Genomic DNA, 19,021 nt, shown 5'->3' with positions numbered 1-19,021 from the left:
TTGGAAACAAATTTCAACAAATCGAGTGCCTTCAGGCATTTGGCTTTAAGTGATTTAATATGTGGCAAAAAAGTTAAATGGGAGTCGAAAATTAGACCCAAGAATTTGGCCTCCTTAACAACTTTGATGGGAGTGCCATTTAAAGACAGTTCTGGATCTGTATGCGGTTTATATTTTCTACAAAAGTGTAGACAATTAGTTTTGGATTTGGAAAATTTAAAACCGTTTTCAAGACACCATTTATTTATTTTATTTAAACACAACTGCAATTGCCGTTCAATGGTATGCATATTTTTACCACGACAAGAAATATTAAAATCATCCACAAAAAGTGATCCGTCAATGGAATCGTTTAAAACCTTGGATAAACTGTTAATCTTGATACTAAATAAAGTGACGGACAAAATACTGTCTTGAGGGACACCCTGATCCTGATTGTAATGATCAGACAGGGTTGGACCCACTCGGACTTGAAATTTTCTGTCTTTCAAAAACTGTGATATAAAAAGAGGCAAACGGCCTCTCAAACCAAAGTCATGTAAATCCCTCAAAATGCCATGCTTCCAGGTCGTATCACAAGCTTTCTCAAGATCAAAGAAAATTGATACAGCATGTTGTTTACTTACTATAGCATTCTTAACAAAGGATTCCAAGCGTACCAAATGATCAATGGTACTACGATTTTTCCTGAAACCACATTGAATATTGGTTATAAGGTTATTGGTTTCAAGATACCAAGTTAGTCTATTATTCACCATACGTTCCATGGTTTTACAAACACAGCTAGTTAGAGATCGGTCTGTAATTAGACGGATCTGTATGATCCTTGCCAGGTTTTGGTATTGGGACTACAATGGCATTACGCCATGAAGGAGGAAATTCTCCAGACGTCCATATTTTGTCAAATATATCTAAAAGTGTCATCAGACATGGTTCCGGTAAGTGTTTCAGTAGCTGGTAATGTATATTGTCATCACCCGCTGCAGTGTCATGAGCTTGCTCAAGAGCAGTATGTAGCTCATGTAATGAAAACACTTCATTATAATCTTCACCGTTATTTGATTCGAAATTAAGTTTTGTCTTTTCCTTTTGTTTCTGATATCTCTGAAACTCAGGGACATAATTTGCCGATGATGAATTTTTGGCAAGGGTTTCGCCAATTTTATTTGCAATGTCAGTTTTATCAGTTATCAAGTTATCACCATCTTTAAGATGGTGTACAGCTGATTTTGAACCTTTGCCTTTTATTCGCTGAACCATGTTCCAAACCTTAGACATTGGCGTGCGCGAATTAATTTTGGAGACATAATTTCTCCAAGATTGTCGTTTGTTTTGCTTAAAGGTACGACGCGCCTTTGCATTGAGTATTTTAAATTTATTTAAGTTATGGACAGTTGGATGATGGCGGAAATAACGCTCTGCCTTTTTCCGCGCTTTTCTGGCTTGTCTACAATCTGTATTAAACCATGGTTTTCGTACATGTGGAGTCGTAGAGGACTTGGGTATACACTCATCAGCTATTTTATTTAAAACATCAGAAAAGGTTTGAATGGGATCAGTTATATCACTGAAACAATCAGGTCGCAGTTTCGATTTACAGTTAGTTTGAAATGAAAACCAGTTAGCCTTCGAAAAGTTCCATCTTGTGTACGAAGGAGAATCAGATGGAGTTATTTCTGAAAGGATAGTTGGGAAGTGGTCACTTCCACAAAGGTCATTATGAACAGACCAATCAAATTCATTCAGGAGGTTAGAATCTGCAACAGATAAATCCAAAGAAAAATAAGTGCCAGTTGCAGGATGCAGATAGGTGCTTGAATCATCATTAAATATGCACAGGTCATTATTGGAAATGAAGTCTTCAATTATTTTACCTTTAGTATTAATGTTAGTACTGCCCCAGAGTGGATTGTGACCGTTTAGGTCACCCATGATAACACATGGCTTCGGGAGTTGATCATAGAGTGATTGAAGATCAGTCAGATGAAGCGTCGATGAAGGCGGGATATACAGAGAGCATAACGTAAATGCTACACCCAGAGTAAGTCGAACTGCAACAGCTTGGAGATTAGTGTTAAGAGTAACAGGGCTGTGAATAACATTCTGTCGTATAAGGATAGTAGAACCTCCAGTGGCTCTTTCACCTGGAGGGGAAAAATAATGATACGGTTCAAACTGACGTAAGTTAAAATTATCTGTCTGTTTCAGATACGTCTCTTGCAGACAGAACGCTGATGGTGTTAAATCCTGGATTAATAGCTGTATTTCATTAAAATTTGTCCGGAGTCCTCAACAGTTCCACTGCACGATATTGGGAGATATACCTATTTTTTAGGCGGATTAATTGGGGACCTTTAAAGTGAACGACAAAGTAGGGCCTTAAATTGATTCAGAACGTACTGCATTGATTGACGGGTTACTTGCTACCAAACATGAGGAAAAACAGAAAGCTGACTTGTTAAGTAAGAATTTTCCTCCAGAAAAGTGCCCCAATAAATTAAAACCTCGTGTAAATACCGAAGTTTGGAGGGTCATGGATTTGCCGAGTAGGAATCGAGACCTGAGATCTAAGAAAACGCAGGAATCAATTTGTATAGGATTGATACCAACAGTAAAAGCGGTGAACACATTGTGCAATGTCGATATTTTTGACACGTTCGCTCTAATCACTGAAATGGTTGATGGCATAGCCCTCTTTGCATCAGCCAACTTTGACCTCAGTCGATCTTGCTAGTGAGTACAAGTAATTGTGTGCTCACAAAGAAACACCACAGAGTGGTTGTTTGGGGATAATGTATCCGAACAGATTAAGGAGCTGGCTGACACCAACAAGATGAAACATCCAAACAAACATTATCATTTCCATCCCAACAACCGATTTAAAGGGCAGATCCCCCTTGAGTTCCAGAGGAAGAATGGGCGCCCCACCCCTTAGAGGCCGAGGACGAGGCCGCGGTCAAGGTTTTTTAGAAAACGAGTGACCTCGCGCCAGACGACACTCAGGGACAAGAAGGTTTCCCAGAGCTAAGCGAACAAATCAACTTTATTGGCAGTGAGTGATTCCCTAGCAGCTAAAGCTACTTGTATTGCAGGCAGATTAGCATTGCATGTTAATGAATGGGAAGACATAACATCTGATCCCTACATTTTAGAAATTGTAAGAGGATATCGTATTGAATACCCATTCAGTCCTCTTTCAGGGAAACTAAGCTTGGGGGAAAACAAGCAGATTTTCTTGAGGAGGAAGTGACTAAACTGTTGAATAAGGGTGTAATTGAAGAGACAAACCCCTCAGATCATCAGTACAGATAGATAGATATACTGTATTTCCTCCATAGCATATGAACTTGAAGGTTTACAGGTACATTACAACAAGTAAATCAATCTGGTATTATATGGATATACACATATGGTATTATGTGTATGGTATTTACACATGTCAGAAATTATACACATTCATAGAAATATCGTTTCCACAACTTAATAGTTCTGCATATTCGGCTTATGCACATTGTCCATGTTTCATAGTCGAAGTCCTTCGTGCACTGAGTAGGGCGACCCCCAAGTAGAAAACAGAGTAATATATCGTCATCATTATTCCAAAGGTTACTAAACGTTTCTACATCAAGAATGCCGATTAAATCTTCAGTTAGTCTGTCTCTATCATACTGCGTTTCTTTACAATATAGAAATACATGTTTAACAATGTCAAAGGCAAACGTACCACAAAGACAGTCATGAGATTGAGTGTTAAGCCCATTTCTGGTGTCCCCCGCCGTGATATTGCTGGAATATTGCTAAAAGCGGCGTAAAACTAAACTCAGTCAGTCAGTCATGAGATTGAATTACGTTAGTACCGATGTGTAATAGAACTGCAATATCAAAGAAGCACAGATGCTTTTCTAAGGCAAGACACCCCAACCTGCTCGGACAGTTTTCATAAGTAAGGTTATACGGTGCTAGCGCTGCTCTTGTAGAAAGTTCTGAGATAAACATTTGGTGTCTGCTTCATGAATAGCTGTTTTAACCTGATGTGCCCATAGTTGCCAAATGCGTACAGCATGTAGAGATTAAGACCACCAGAGTACAACCAATGATTATGATATACATTTACAATGAGTCGCAGTTTTTCACATACCTGGAGAGTGCGAGCAGAGGATGATCCTGATGTACAGACGTTCACACCGGCATCAACAACACTTGTTTTCACAGGGATGTTGTTTCTGCCAATGTATGACCCATAATTGCTATATGGGGTCCATTGATTTACGAGAAGCCTATCATTCTGTTAACATTGCTGAACAAGATCAGTGTTTTTGTAGATTCATATAGAAAGGTGCACTTTATCAATACACCTCTATGCCTTTTGGATTGACCTCTGCCCCTCGAGATTTTACTCAATTGTGTACATATTGTTCAGGCAAAAGGGATTTGTACCAGTTGCTTACATTGATGACTCGTATCTGCAAGGCCAGTCAAAATCAGATTGCAAGACAAATATCGATGTGACTAGGGAAATGTTGGATAAAGTAGGTTTTGTTCTCGTGCCCTGTCAACAATTGTGTTTTGGGGGTTTGTGCTTAATTCTTCTACAGTGACAGTCTCTCTCGCGGATAAGAACGTAGAGAACTTTCAACAGAAATGCAGAAAGCTTCTGTCAAAACAGACTGTTTCCATACGTCAAGTAGCAGAACTCATTGGCATTATGATCTCCTGTGGCATCGCAAATCCATATGGATTATTGTTTACAAAGCAGGTTGAAATTGAGAAGAGGCTTGCCCAAATGTCAGCTAGTGGTGATTTTGATGCTATCATGCCAATGTAAACACATGTAAACAGGACCGAAGTCAATGGTGGCAGGACAATAAAATCGACAACTCAGCTCCTATTTCTAGAGGATTGCCGACACAAGTGTTAACTACTGATGCTTCTTCAAAAATATGGGGTGCAGTGTCGTATGAAGGAAATGTTAAAACTAGGGGAGCATGGTCAACAGATGACTTCATTTTGTCAAATCACATTCATTACCTAGAAGTAACAGCAATGTTTTTTGGGCTAAGGTGTTTTGCATCGGTTTTTTGAGGAACCCCCATGTGCGTGTTAGAATGGATAACTCAACTGCTGTGGCAGATATAAATCATCTAGGAGGCACACAATCCAAAGGTTGTCACAGTATGGCCAATATTATTTGGTTATTTCCAATTGGGTCAAGAATATAGAGGCAGATAAGGAAAGTAGAAACTTTAATGAGGCAACTGAGTGGATGCTGTACAAGGAACTATATGACAAAATAACACAAGTCTTTATTGTGCCATGCATAGACCTCTTTGCTTTACGGCTAAATGCACATGTTACATTGCTTGGAGACCAGACCCATGTGCCTTTGTCATTGAAGCATTTATGTAGGATTGGTCACTATATCAATTTTATGCTTTCCCTCCCCTCAGTTTGCTGGAACATGTTATCCAGAAGTTACGGGTTATTGGTCTCTCCTCAACCTCCATTTCCATCATTATTAATTCTGGGCGGACAGGCACTCGCACCCAGTACAGGACTTACGTTTCTCAATGGGAATAATACTGCAGTGAGTTTGATAAAAATCCTCTTGAGACAGATCCTGTGCTAGTGATTGAATTCCTAACATCACTGTATGAGAAGGGATGTGGATATAGTGTGATTAGTACAGCAAGAAGTGCCCTCTCAAGTGTGTTTACCAAATGGTGTACCTATAGGTCAGCATGTGCGAGTCAAGAGATTCGTGAGAAGTGTGTTTAACTGCAGACCATCATTACCCCGGTACAAACAAACTTGGGATGTTAAGATAGTTTTAGATTACATTGAACAGAAGGGTTGAAACACGGACCTAACCTTGAAAGAGTTATCTTTGAAAATGACTATGTTATTGACTCTTGTAACAGGTCAAAGGTCACAGACCCTCAAATATCTCAGTTTAGATAACATGATTAAGTGTGAGAAGAAAGTGATTTACAATCTGACGGAACTATTGAAACAATTCTATGCCAAACCAGTTTACCTGTATCATGGGGCGCAGTGGGCGAGCTGGCTAAGGCGCCAGGCTACTGATCCAGCGAGGTTGAGGTGTTGGGCAAAGGAACACTGTTCCTGGAACCCGTGCCCTCAACCACCAGAATCCCTTCCTCCACCGACACAGGGGCGCAACCCACGGCAAACGGGTTGGTGGACCAAATATACCCCCGGATCCACAACGGGGGGGTTGAAGAGGGCTTAGCGTTACCCAGCACCCACCACGAGGAGGTGGCTCTTCACGGGTGCCTTGTGGACTCAAGAAAACAGAATCAGCATAATTAAGGCTGCTGTTGTGTTGACGTTTACCATTGAAGTTACATGAAATAATTGCTTTTAAACTAACGCAATGAATTTTTCTAAAATGACTGAGGCGTTTCCTTTTTGGAAGAATATATTTGTCAACATGCCTCTTACCATCTATGAAGGACAAATTGGCATGCTTGCATTTTCTGGAATCTTCTAAGTGACAGTATGCAACATAAACACCCACAAGACGATCATTTGAAGATGCACGTGTCTTCCATTCACAGGTAGCATTACTAAAAAGAACAATATGAAGGAACAAAAAGATTGAGTTTGTGTTTATGTTTAATGCTATTGCTATATTTAATGCTTGGGAGTGAGTGAGTAGGTGAGTGAGTTAATATTTAACGTCACATCGGCAATATTTCAGCCATATCGTGAGGAGAACATTTGATATTGAAATGAAATATATGTATATTATATAAAACCTGTCGACGAAGGACAGTAAAACAACTAGAATATCACAATTACAACTAAAACTAGTATGGAGAGTTAAAACTTATAGCACATTTTGGACAATACAATATACAAACAAGCTATAGATCGCCAACACCAGAAGGTAGATCACCAAACTAGGGACCATGGGGACTTACAGTACCTTGGCTTCCTGCATGGACCTTAGTTGGATTTACACCATCCCTTCAGCTGCTGGCGATTGTAAGAAATGTTAGCCACAATTAAAATGACAAGAATGCTACGTTTAAAAATCCTGGCAAGTTTAAATGGACTTTGAATATTTAGGGACTTACGTACCCTCTCAGGAGGACAATAATTTTACCCTACTTCAACCCCCTTTGAGGTTACAGCCACTAACAATCTCAGTTACTAATCTAAACTACCAATAATAAAATATGTATCTATTTACAAATCAGTTAACAAGTTTAATTCTTTTAAAAATGCAATAATTAAATGAGAACTTATATTACTAAAAATATCATTCATAGTTTGTGATTTGAAATAGATATCCCTTGTGGTGGAATATTCAACACAGTCAAGCAGGACATGCTTGACCGTGATTCTTTCATCACAAGGGATACAAAACGGAGGATCCTCACCTTTTAATAGGTACTCATGGGTATATCTTTTGTGGCCAATACGACATCGTCGTATGATGACCTCTTCATATCCGGACTGACAACCCAAGTACTTACGGACCGTAGGGCTGCGGGAATCCTGGAGATGTTACGTTTTGCACACCATTCTTTGAAAGTTGGATGTGTTTGAAACATGCACCTGTAAAATTATTTAAATTCCACAACAACAACAACAACAACAATGTGAGCCACGTGGTTTAAGCGTCATCATGCAGGGTCACTGAAAAATGTTGTTAAAACCAGTGGTTGTGAGTGTGCTCATTATTGCGATGGATTTAGTGATGTCGCTCAGGCAGGCATGAACAACGCCACGAACGGTGTTACGAATCAATGTGATTACGACATTGTGAGGAGATATGAAGATGCTGGTGGAGGTACGATGCTGCGAAACCAGGAATAATGCCAGCCATGATGTTGCGATGAGGAGTAAAGATGCTGGGATGATACGATGCACACAACGAAGGCTAAAGGTTGCACGACTGCCTTGGGTAAAATTTGAACAATCAAACAAAAGTATCTCTCTCCAAATTCCCGGATTATGAATTCAAGTATGTTATAGCAATTGTTGTTGTGGACTGAATGAATATTTGTATGTCCACATCAAAACATCATATCTACTGCATTCATCACCCCAAATAACAATCATCATCGTCTTCAACAAGCTATACACATGTACTTACCTGTTTGTGCGGCTAGTCCGTGTGAGAAGAAGATTCTTAGGAGTACAGCTGAGGTTATTATTAACTTCATGGCGGTTACTATAGTATGACCAGAAATTATTGAGAATTTAGGAATATGTTTAACTGGATTTCTAGTATAAACAACCTTGACCAGCTATGAAGAGCTTGGTTTCATTCAAGAGAGACAACTCCGTTAATCCTTTTTCATTGGTTCGTGAAGAGTTATCCCCCTTTGTTTACCTTCTACCAGACGACATTTTCAGTGATCCTCAGTATGGATGATTTAGAGAAAAGGAAGTTGATGTCTAGAGTATTTTAACAAGGACATCAGATCAGCTAAAGTGATTTCAAGTAGAACAGGCATCCTTTTGTCCACTGTTTATCGTGTTTTGAAAAACATTGCAAATGGATATGGCATTGAGCACCAGGGAGGCGCAGGTAGGCCCAGAAAATTGACTGTCGGTGACAGGAAGCGGCTTGGTATTCTTGTTTCTAAAAACAAACGAAGGAGTTTAGAAAACTTAAGGCTGGATATGATTGATAGAGGAACTTTGGCTGTCTGTAAGGAGACAATTAGAACTGAGCTGCATGCAATGGGTTGGCAGAAAAGTCGAGGAATTCCATCACCGATCATGCTTACAGCATAGACATTTTAACTGGGACAATGTGATTTTCTCAGATGAACGTTCTGTGTGGCTGTTCCCAAATACACTGAAATTCTGGACCAAACAAACTGAAAAACCTTGTATCTGCGCCCAAAGTACAGTCCGAAATGGCACCCGTGAAGAGCCACCTCCTCGTGGTGGGTACTGGGTCACGCTAAGCGCTCTTCGACCCCCCGTTGTGGACCCGGGGGGATATTTGGTCCACCAACCCGTTTGCCGTGGGTTGCGCCCCTGTGTCGGTGGAGGAAGGGATTCTGGTGGTTGAGGGCACTGGTTCCAGGAACAGTGTTCCTTTGCCCAACACACCACTTCGGCCCTGACTTCACCTAGACGGGTGGTTGAATGGGCCCGGTTCTACCAATCGGCTGGTCACGCCAAGCCCTGAGCATTACATTATGGAACGTTGCACAAAATTTTGAAAATTGTAACATGCTCTTTTTTAAGTCTTGGCGAATTTTTAGGAATTAGAATTTCAAATACCCACTTTCATGTTTTTGCCTAGAGTCGTATGCCCAAAAGGCGGTGGCTCATGGGCCAATCAGGTGGAATAATTACTTTTGTATTATTTTGCGTGCGTATATCATCCGGGTATCCTTGGTGCTGCAGGCTGGAGACCCGCCTGCTTTTAGCATTGTCCTTGTGATACTCCGTGGTGGGTGGGGAGCTCGGATGACGAAACAATATAACCTTACCGTGGCTTACGAACCCTCCCTCAAACAATCAAAACGTCCTCTTGATACTACTGATCCTGATGTCAACAACTAAAGACTGTCCACATCTACTGATTACTGGCCACGATATATTGTAATTGAGACCACTGACAATACTCCATTAAAGCTGAACCCTTTTGCTGTATCTAAGGGCATACAAGACATTGCAGGAGATGTGAGAAATGTTAAACGTTTTCGAACTGGTTCTTTACTTGTTGAATGCACATTTATATCACAGTTTTTAACGGACAGGCAATTTCAAGTTCACGTGGGTTCTACCCTGTCTGATCATTACAATCAGGATCAGGGTGTCCCACAAGGCAGTTCTTTGTCTGTCACACTCTTTAGTATTAAAATAAATAGTCTTTCAAAGGTTTTAAGTGATTCAATCGATGGATCTCTTTTTGTGGAGGATTTTAATATTTCTTGCCGTGATAAAAACATGCGAACTATTGAGAGACAATTACAAATTTGTCTCAACAAAATTCATAAATGGTGTCTCGAAAACGGGTTTAAATTTTCGAAATCCAAAACCAATTGTTTACATTTTTGTAGGAAATACAAACACCATAAAGATCCTGAATTATCATTAAATGGCACACCCATCAAAGTTGTCAAGGAAGCTAAATTCCTTGGTCTCATCTTTGATTCGCATTTAACCTTTCTGCCACATATCAGGTAAATGCCTGAAGGCACTCGACTTGTTGAAAGTCGTTTCCAGTTCAAAGTGGGGAGGGGACCAAACCACCCTCCTTCATTTCTATAGATCACTGCTCCGATCGAAACTTGATTACGGCTCTATCGTATATGGTGGGGCCCGTAAAAGCAACCTCAAACTCCTTGATTCTATCCATCACCAGGGTCTAAGACTTTGTCTTGGGTCTTTCAGAACCTCTCCCATTGACAGTCTCTACGTTGAGGCCGATGAACCATCTTTAAAACTTCGCCGTATCAAATTGTCCCTACAATATATCAGAAAGTTATATTCTAATGAATCCAATCCTGCTCACACTTGCGTTTTTAATCCTCTTTATGAGGATTTGTATAATAAGAAACCTTCACTTGTTCCACCTCTTGGGATACGAATCCAACAATATATTTCTGCTGCTGGCATTGAGTTGGAGAATATATCTCCTTCCCGTCTTCTTTCTTCTCCTCCTTGGCAATTAGTGAGGCCACAAGTTGACCTAACACTGACAAAATTTAAAAAATCTGAAACTAATGAATTACAGTATAAACAAGAATATAATCAATTAAAGAATAATTATAATACATACAAATCCTTATTTACAGATGGGTCCAAGGATGGTGGCGCAGTGGCATGTGCCACTGTCATTAGATCCAGAACAATATCTTCTAGAATACCTGATAACAGCTCTATATTTACAGCAGAAGCAAACGCCATCTTAACAGCTCTTAAATATATTAAAAGATATCCCAAACGTAAACAAAATATAATATTTTCTGACTCTCTTTCTTGCCTTCAGGCTATTAAAAATCTCTCTTGCAAACATCCACGTTTAATTGAAATAATCGAATTATATAATGATCTTGCTACTGGCCAATGCGACATCGTCTTCTGTTGGTTACCCAGCCACGTTGGCATTTCTGGGAACGCAATGGCTGATGTTGCTGCCAAGGCAGCACTCAACAAATCTGTGACACCACTTCTTATTCCATATTCTGATTATAAAGCTGACATTAAAACTTACATCCGTGATCTGATGCAGAAGAAGTGGGACACCCAAGTAGGTATTAATAAACTACATGCAATAAAACCTTATATTGGTTACACCTACTTGGGTTGTCAGTCCAGATTTGAAGAGGTCATCATACGACGATGTCGTATTGGCCACACAAGATATACTCATGAGTACCTATTGAAAGGTGAGGATCCTCCATTTTGTATCCCTTGTGATGAAAAAATCACGGTCAAGCATGTCCTGCTTGACTGTGTTGAATATTCCATCACAAGGGATAAGTATTTTAATGTCAAAACATTGTAGGATCTTTTTTGTAATGTTAATTATCATTTAATAGTTGTATTTTTAAAAGAATTGGAAATTTCACAAGCACACGTAGTGTGTAAAGTGAAATTATATTTTCATTAGTAAACATAGTAGATGTGATATTGGTATCTTCATCATGATATCCGGAAGTAGGCCATATTTAAAGCTAGCGAAGTCTCGCTGTGCGAGATCTCACGAGGCAAATTACCCATAAACCCTTCTTCATCAGGGCCGAAATTAAAAAAGAACACAGAGTAAAGGAAAAACATTTAATCAGATCATACAGATCTATTGAATTTGAACTTCAAACGGAAAAAACCCTAGATGGGGTCAGTGGCCACAAGTCATCCAGTGGAGCGCCCTCCTCTTCCTGGCCAGCTCCGCTGTAGTCCAGACCCACAGCACTCAACTGCAAGTAAAGAGCATAGCATTATCAGCTATGACTTGGTTGAATCACTCAGATCAATCCAAAACTGTAAAATATTAAAATCCATTAAGATTGACATAAATTCAAAACATTTCCGGGAATGAAGTTAAATCTTAGCAATGCAATAACTCTGAGAAATGCCAAACAATCTAGGCAATTCAGGGTGGGAGACAGGGTAGGGAATATCACATCTACTATGTTTACTAATGAAATTATAATTTGTGAAATTTCCAATTTCATGTCATAAACATAGTAGATGTGATATTGGTAGTTCAAAGCCCGGTAGTGTCAAGTATCTTTGACAAGCAGTTGCCACTGCTGATAGTATTTCTCAGATAGAAGGTTCTGAAAGTAGAGGCCTTGGTCCAGTTTCCCAACTTCAAAATGTCTGTGACAGAAGCACCTTTGGCAAATGCCTTTGAAGCACTAGCTCCTCTGACAGAATGAGCTTTATAGTGTGAAGTGTCAATACCCGCCTCGCTCATAAGATTTGTCACCCATCTTGCAATACTTGGGGATGAAACCGGTTTATGCGGTTTCACATAGCTCAAGAGAAGGCCAGACCTACATTCATCTCTCCAAGGTTCTGTGCGTTCTAAGTACACTCTAAGGCATCGAACTACACAGAGTGCAGGGTCCTTCTCATAGGCACTGAAACTCAAGGGATGAGGTTTTGTTCCTGTCTTAGTCACCTTGGTTGGTTTAATCAGGGTAAATTCTACTTCAGTGCCCCTGTCTACCATGTGTCTGATATCCAGGGAAGATAACTCTGAAGACCTGCTAGCAGAGGTTAGCATCAGAAGCATTGTCAACTTCCCAGACAAGTTTTTATCCGACAAATAGATATTATCTTTCCATTTTTTCAAATATTGCAACACCAAATCTACATCCCAGGCCACTGAGTATCTGGGCTGAGGAGGATTCTGATTAAAAATCCCTGACATTAATTTCCTGACCAGTGGGTGCTGACCCACATTATAGCTCTCGATAGTGGGGTGAAAAGCAGACAAAGCTGATGTAGCTGTATTTATGGTCCTGTACTGACTATTCTCGTGGTAAAGTGAGTGAGAAAGTCTAAGATAGACTCCACAGAGGCTGAAAAGGGATCAAAACCCCGTTGATTGCACCAGCCAGTCCACCTATTCCAGGAAGCATTGTAAGCGCCTTGTGTGCCAGGTCGCCATTGGCAGGAGAGCAGCTGTGTAGTCGCCTCTGAAATTCCTCCGGTCTTGACGCTACGCCTGAAACCTTCCATGCCGCTAACACCAGAGTGTTGTTTTCTATCACTGGATGAGGCAGGTTTTGCGGGGAGTTTAACAGATCCCTCATCTGTGGGAGGAGGATTGGTTTTGTGACCGCCATCTCCAAGAGGAGTGGATACCAGGACTGACCTTGCCACACTGGAGTTATTATGACCAGCTCTGCTTTGTCCTTTCGGATTTTCCACAGACACCTGCCTATCAGTGAGAACGGGGGAAAGGCATAAGGAATCCCCTGGTTCCAATTCACTAGAAACGCATCTGTTGATTGTGCAAGGGGGTCTGGCCTCCAGCTGCAGAAAGGCTTCATTTGGAAAGTCAGTCTCGATGCAAAAAGGTCCATTGAGAAGGGACCCAGTATCTGGTTGCATTGAGCAAAGATGATTGGATTGAGCATCCAATCGCTCGAGTCGTTGAAGTGGCGAGACTCCCAGTCCGCATGAATGTTCTCTACCCCTGGCAGATAGACTGCTGTTAAGAACAGACGGTTCTGGAGACAGAAACCCCATATCTGCTTTGTGATCTGCAACAGACTGACTGATTTTGTGCCCCCAAATCGGTTCACATAAGCCATGGCTGTCTGATTGTCCACTTGGACCAAAATAGATTGATCTTTGATCCCCTTGCAAAAGGTCAAGAGTGCCAGATGAATTGCCTTCAGCTCTAGAACATTTATGTGCATACTCTGCTCTATCTCTGACCAGCGGCCTCCTGTTGATCTCTGGCCGTGTATTGCTCCCCATCCCTTTTTTTGATGCATCTGTCTGGAGAATTACATCTGGATGAGCTGCCATGATTGGTATCCCGTTGAAATTGGTGAGGCTGGTCATCCACCACTTCAGTTCCTCCAGACAAACCGAAGGCAGTGTAATCTTTGACTCGTAACTCTGAGAACGCAAAAGCTCCCTGCTCGAATGCATCTGCAGGAAACGACAATGCAGTTGAGCTGGTAAGATTGCTCTCATTGAAGCTGACAGTTTTCCTATCAAACTTGCCAGTTGTCGAATCCTTACCTGTTTCTTTCTCATCATGTGACGACAGGTTGCTACAATGTTCTCTACCTTCTCCTCTGGTAAGATCAGAGTACGATCCACCGTGTTTATCTGAAACCCCAGGAAAGTGATCGACTGGGTTGGTGACAGAACTGATTTCTTCCAGTTTATGACAAAGCCTAGGGACTGGAGGAGAAAGATGAGGGGTGTTCCTGTGTTGACTCAGCAGGGTCGGCGATTCCGCTATACACAAGATATCGTCCAGGTATATAATCAAGCGGATGCCTGCTCGCCGTGCCAAACTTACCACTGGGCGAAGAAGTTTTGTGAATGCTCTTGGAGCTGGGGCAAGTCAAATGGCATGCATCGGAACTGATACAGAACACCCTTCCAAGAGAAGCGGAGTAGCTTTTCATGTGGGGTGCCATTGGGACGCTGAAGTAAGCATCCTTCAGATCCAGCTTGCAAAGGTAGTCCCTTTGCGGATCAAGTCCCTTAGAAGGTGTAGTCCTTCCAACTTGAAGTGTTTGTAAGGAATGTGAGCATTGAGGGCCTTGAGATTTAAGATTGGCCTCTGCCCTCCATCCTTCTTGGGAACCATGAACATAGGACTTAGAAACTGATCGAGTCCATCGAAGCAGACTGGGGAACAACCTCTATCACATGTTTGCAAAGCATTGATTGGATCTCCTGGCTCAAGGCTAACTGTCTTGTGAGCTTTAGTTTTGGTTGAAACACGCGATTCTGAATAGGTTTTGACAACAGAGGAATCTCGAAACCCGAAACTGTCTGAAGTATCCATGGATCTGAAGTGATCTTTTGCCAGTTTTTTAAAAAGTGTACCAGGCGACCCCCTATGAGGGATTCCTTGTAAAAGAGAAGATCCAGGTTTAGCTCTAGAATTGCTGGGATAACCTGTAGCATTGAGGAAGGAGGAGCATTGTGGGAACAGGCGTTGCTGACATTTGCTGACGTTGCTGATATAAGAGTGTCTGCGATTCCGACCGGACTGACCGGCTCTTCCTCTGCCTCTGGAAGAGTTGGCTCTGAAACCTCTGTTGAAGGAGGGCTTGATGTGGAATGTGCCCCCAGAAGATTGTCTTCCTCCTGAGGGCATTCTCTGAAAGGGCTGTCTATCAGGGTGACTGGGCCCTTGGTGTCTGAAAGTAGTACTGCGAGCTAAACGTCTCTCAGCATCAAATATCAATTTGGCTTTGGTCTTACGTTTTACCTCCTTCAGCATGACGTCATAAAAGGCATCTCCGAAGAGTCTGCCCTTAGCCTCTGACAAAGCTGTGTCATGCTTGAGAATGAGGCGTTTAGCCTTCTTGACATCCTTAGAAAGTTTAGCCAGAATGTTTAGCCTTCTGTTGTAATTCATGGAGACATTAGCCTGACCGATAAGACAGGTGGTTTTCTCTACCAATTCCAACAGCTCAAAGATGTCTAAATCGGCGGGGGATTCACCTCTGTGGATCTTATCAAGGTTATGCCACAGGTGACATAGAGGCCCCATGGAATTCAGAATCCGCTTTTGAATAAATTGAAGGGATTGGTCAAACTTTTTCTCGAACGACTTTCCCTTTGCCTCAAAGAGGTCGTCCAGATATGGATCCAGAGAAGGTGTCTGAAGACATTCCTCTGAAGGGACAGGGAGATCCTCTAGAATATTTTCTTCTAGTTTGGAATCCTGGCAGAAGACAGAGAAATTTCTCTGAGTCTGTCGTGAGAGAGTATGCGGGAGACACCATTCTGATGGGTCTTTGGCATCAGCTAACGAGAAGGGGGCGTAATCATCATTAGTCTCTATTGTTCCTGTCTTATTGATTACCGGTTTAGACGGAACGACCCCCTTATCCCCACGTTGATTCGTAGCAGACTCAACGTAAGATTCGTCTGAGCTTACATCGCTCGAGGGGGAAGATTCTGATTCTGACTCAAAGTCAGAAGCAGAAGCCACCCGTGCGTAAATTCGAGCACGTTTGTGCTGATTTGAGTGGCTATCCAACCCCAAGTCTCGCTTGATACCCGACCCCGATGGTTGGGGTTGATCGGACTTGCCCAAACCATCCACGTGGTTTTTCGACATATCATCGGATGCAGATGTATGCGCCTCTACGGGCACATTTTTCTGCTTAGGTATACCATCTAGGTCCTGTATGGACCCTTTGATGGAAGAAAAGTTATTCATACCAATCTATGCAAGTGAAAACGATCAAAACTTACGGAATGGCCGGCTCACGTGGCTATCTACATTGAGGCCATGATGAAGAAGGGTTTATGGGTAATTTGCCTCGCGAGATCTCGCACAGCGAGACTTCGCTAGCTTTAAATATGGCCTACTTCCGGATATCATGATGAAGATACCAATATCACATCTACTATGTTTATGACATGAAATTAGATTTGTGAACTGATTTGTAAATAGATAAATATTTTATTATTGGTAATTTAAATTAGTCACTGAGATTGTTAGTGGCTGTATCCTCAAAGGGGGTTGAAGTAGCGTAAAATTATTGTCCTCCTGAGAGGGTACGTAAGTCCCAAAAACTTTCAAAGTAAATATAGGCTTGCCACGTTTTTAATCGTAGAATATGTGTGCTTTTAATTTATGTCTAGATTTCTCTTCTGTCGCCAATGGCTGAAGGGATGATGTAAATCCAACTAGGGTCCATGCAGGTAGCTAAAGTAATGTAAGTCCCCATGGTTCCTAGTATGGTGATATACCTTCAGTTGTTGGCGATCTATAGCCCGTGTTTTATATTGTATTGTCTTCTTTAATTGGAATGTTTTAGCTTTGTTCACTAGTTTTATATTCATATCTGTGATTATCTAGTATTTTTACTGTCCTTCGTCGGCAGGTTTTAATAATATCTATATATATTCTATTTCAATGTCCAATGTTCTCGTTACGATATGGCTGAAATATTGCCGATGTGACGTTAAATAATAACTCACTCACTCACAGTCCGAAATTTAACGTGTGGGGTGGCATATATGTGTTAGGGGGCAACGCCCCTCTGTGTATTTGAAGGGAATATGAACAGTGAGCGGTACACAGATATTCTCGAGGGACATTTACTTCCATCTGCTCACGTGTTCCATGGAAATGTTTGGATTTTCCAGCAGGACAACGACCCAAAACATCGTTTAAAGTATTCACAGCCCTGGTTTCAGACCCAAAATATGACATTATTAGATTGGCCAAGCTATAGCCCTGGCCTAAATCATATAGAAAATATTGGGGGATTTATGAAGGAAAGTGTCAATAAGAAACATCTGACAAATATTTTCTGAAATAAAAGAAGAGGTGGTCCGATATTGGGACAGCATGGACCACGACTTCTTTGATCAGTAGTATGCCCCGCCGCATTGAAGCCTGTATAGCTGCCCATGGTGACTTGACAAAAAACTAACTGTTCACCTGTCTTTGAATCTGGAGTTATGTTCTCCTATTATTCACATTTAATACGTGAGCAATGAGTGAAATTTAAAAAGAAATTACCATCTTTAAATTCTCAATAATTTCTGGTTGTACTGTAACTTCTCCCACACAGCTACAACAGTGAACCAAGCTGCTGCAGTGTTATGTAGTCGTGATTGCGAAATCCCGACCTGAGGATAAAAAACAAACGAGATACATCGGCCTAGATGCAATTATAACTGCGTTTATGCGATGCAATCGTGCAATGAAAACAGCAAAGGATAGTTTTCTTTGTTTGTATCCTTCCAAATAATTAGGCATGTATATCACTACCTATTCATTTATGTCTAGCCGTTTCCCAGTCAGAAGATACATCCAATATGTAATATGTTTTCACAAGAGCGTCTAAAACAATGCTCTAACCTCAACTTGAGCAGAAACATTCATTCAAACGCAGTAAGCTGTATGCAATGTCTCAATCACTGGTAACGACTGTCCTGATTATGAATGATCATTCACTCCCGCAAACCGGTGGTTTAGGATGGTAAATGTCCTGTACTAAGTGAGTGAGTGAGTTCAGCTTTATGCTGCATTCAGCAATATTCCAGCTACATGGTAACGGTCTGAAAATAATCGAGTCTGGACCAGATAATCCAGTGAACAACATGATGAGCGTCTATCTGCGCAATTGGGAACCGATGACATGTGTAAAGCAAGTCAGCAAGCCTGATCGCTCGATCCCGTCAGTCGCCTCTTACGACAAGCATGTGTTTCAATTCGAACCGGGACCTTCAGGGGTCGCCTGTATTAATGGCAACATTAGGGGCGTACTTTCCCAAGCCAAGGACATATTTAATGCCTCAATGCTGTACAGCGTTAACAGCAGAAACATCATAAGTACCCAATATAGCTGACGCATACTCAAAACACACCACACCATACTGTCATACAGTTTGACATATGTATCTTAGTGCATGCTACCCAATAACTTGATTCTTGATATAAGTAACCCGAGAGCCCTGTTAGCAGATTAGGTCGCTGTACCTGCCATTGCCTTAAAATCTAAATTTTCCGTTAAAAGAGGCCCAAGGTAGGTATAACCACTGACATTTTTTAGAATTTCTGGCCCAATAATAAAGACAAACTTCGTCCTTTGTTTGGACGGGTTCCTAAAATGTAAAATGTTTGACTTTTCAGTGTTAATGTTAAGTCTATTTTCAAACACCAGGTATGAAGAATATCTATTAAGACATTAAGACCATTTTCATTCTCCGCAAGGAGTGCTAAATCATCAGTATATGTAAGTGAGGCAATCCTAACATTATCTATGTCAACACCGATATCACTGACATTCAGCAAGTTGAGGAGGTGATTGACGAACAAATTAAACAGCACGGGGGAGAGTAAGCA

At 41.2% G+C, this 19,021-nt stretch overlaps 1 long non-coding RNA gene across 2 annotated transcripts; it reads right to left on the bottom strand.

Annotated features, from left to right (window-relative positions):
* Positions 1-11,764: 11,764 nt before the first annotated feature.
* On the bottom strand, positions 11,765-17,798 carry LOC124258782. Of its 2 annotated transcripts, none has more exons than XR_006893675.1 (2): positions 17,693-17,798; positions 11,765-11,918 (listed from the first exon to the last, which is right to left on the bottom strand). It is a non-coding gene; the product is annotated as an uncharacterized LOC124258782 (long non-coding RNA). The 2 variants fall into 2 exon arrangements; XR_006893674.1 differs by lacking the exon at positions 17,693-17,798 and adding an exon at positions 16,414-16,432.
* Between the last annotated feature and the right edge of the window lie 1,223 nt (positions 17,799-19,021).

This window comes from Haliotis rubra, unplaced genomic scaffold (genome assembly GCF_003918875.1).
Source record: "Haliotis rubra isolate DU_JTF1 unplaced genomic scaffold, ASM391887v1 Scf70, whole genome shotgun sequence".
Taxonomy (NCBI): domain Eukaryota; kingdom Metazoa; phylum Mollusca; class Gastropoda; order Lepetellida; family Haliotidae; genus Haliotis; species Haliotis rubra.
This window is presented reverse-complemented; position numbering and strand designations above follow the sequence as displayed.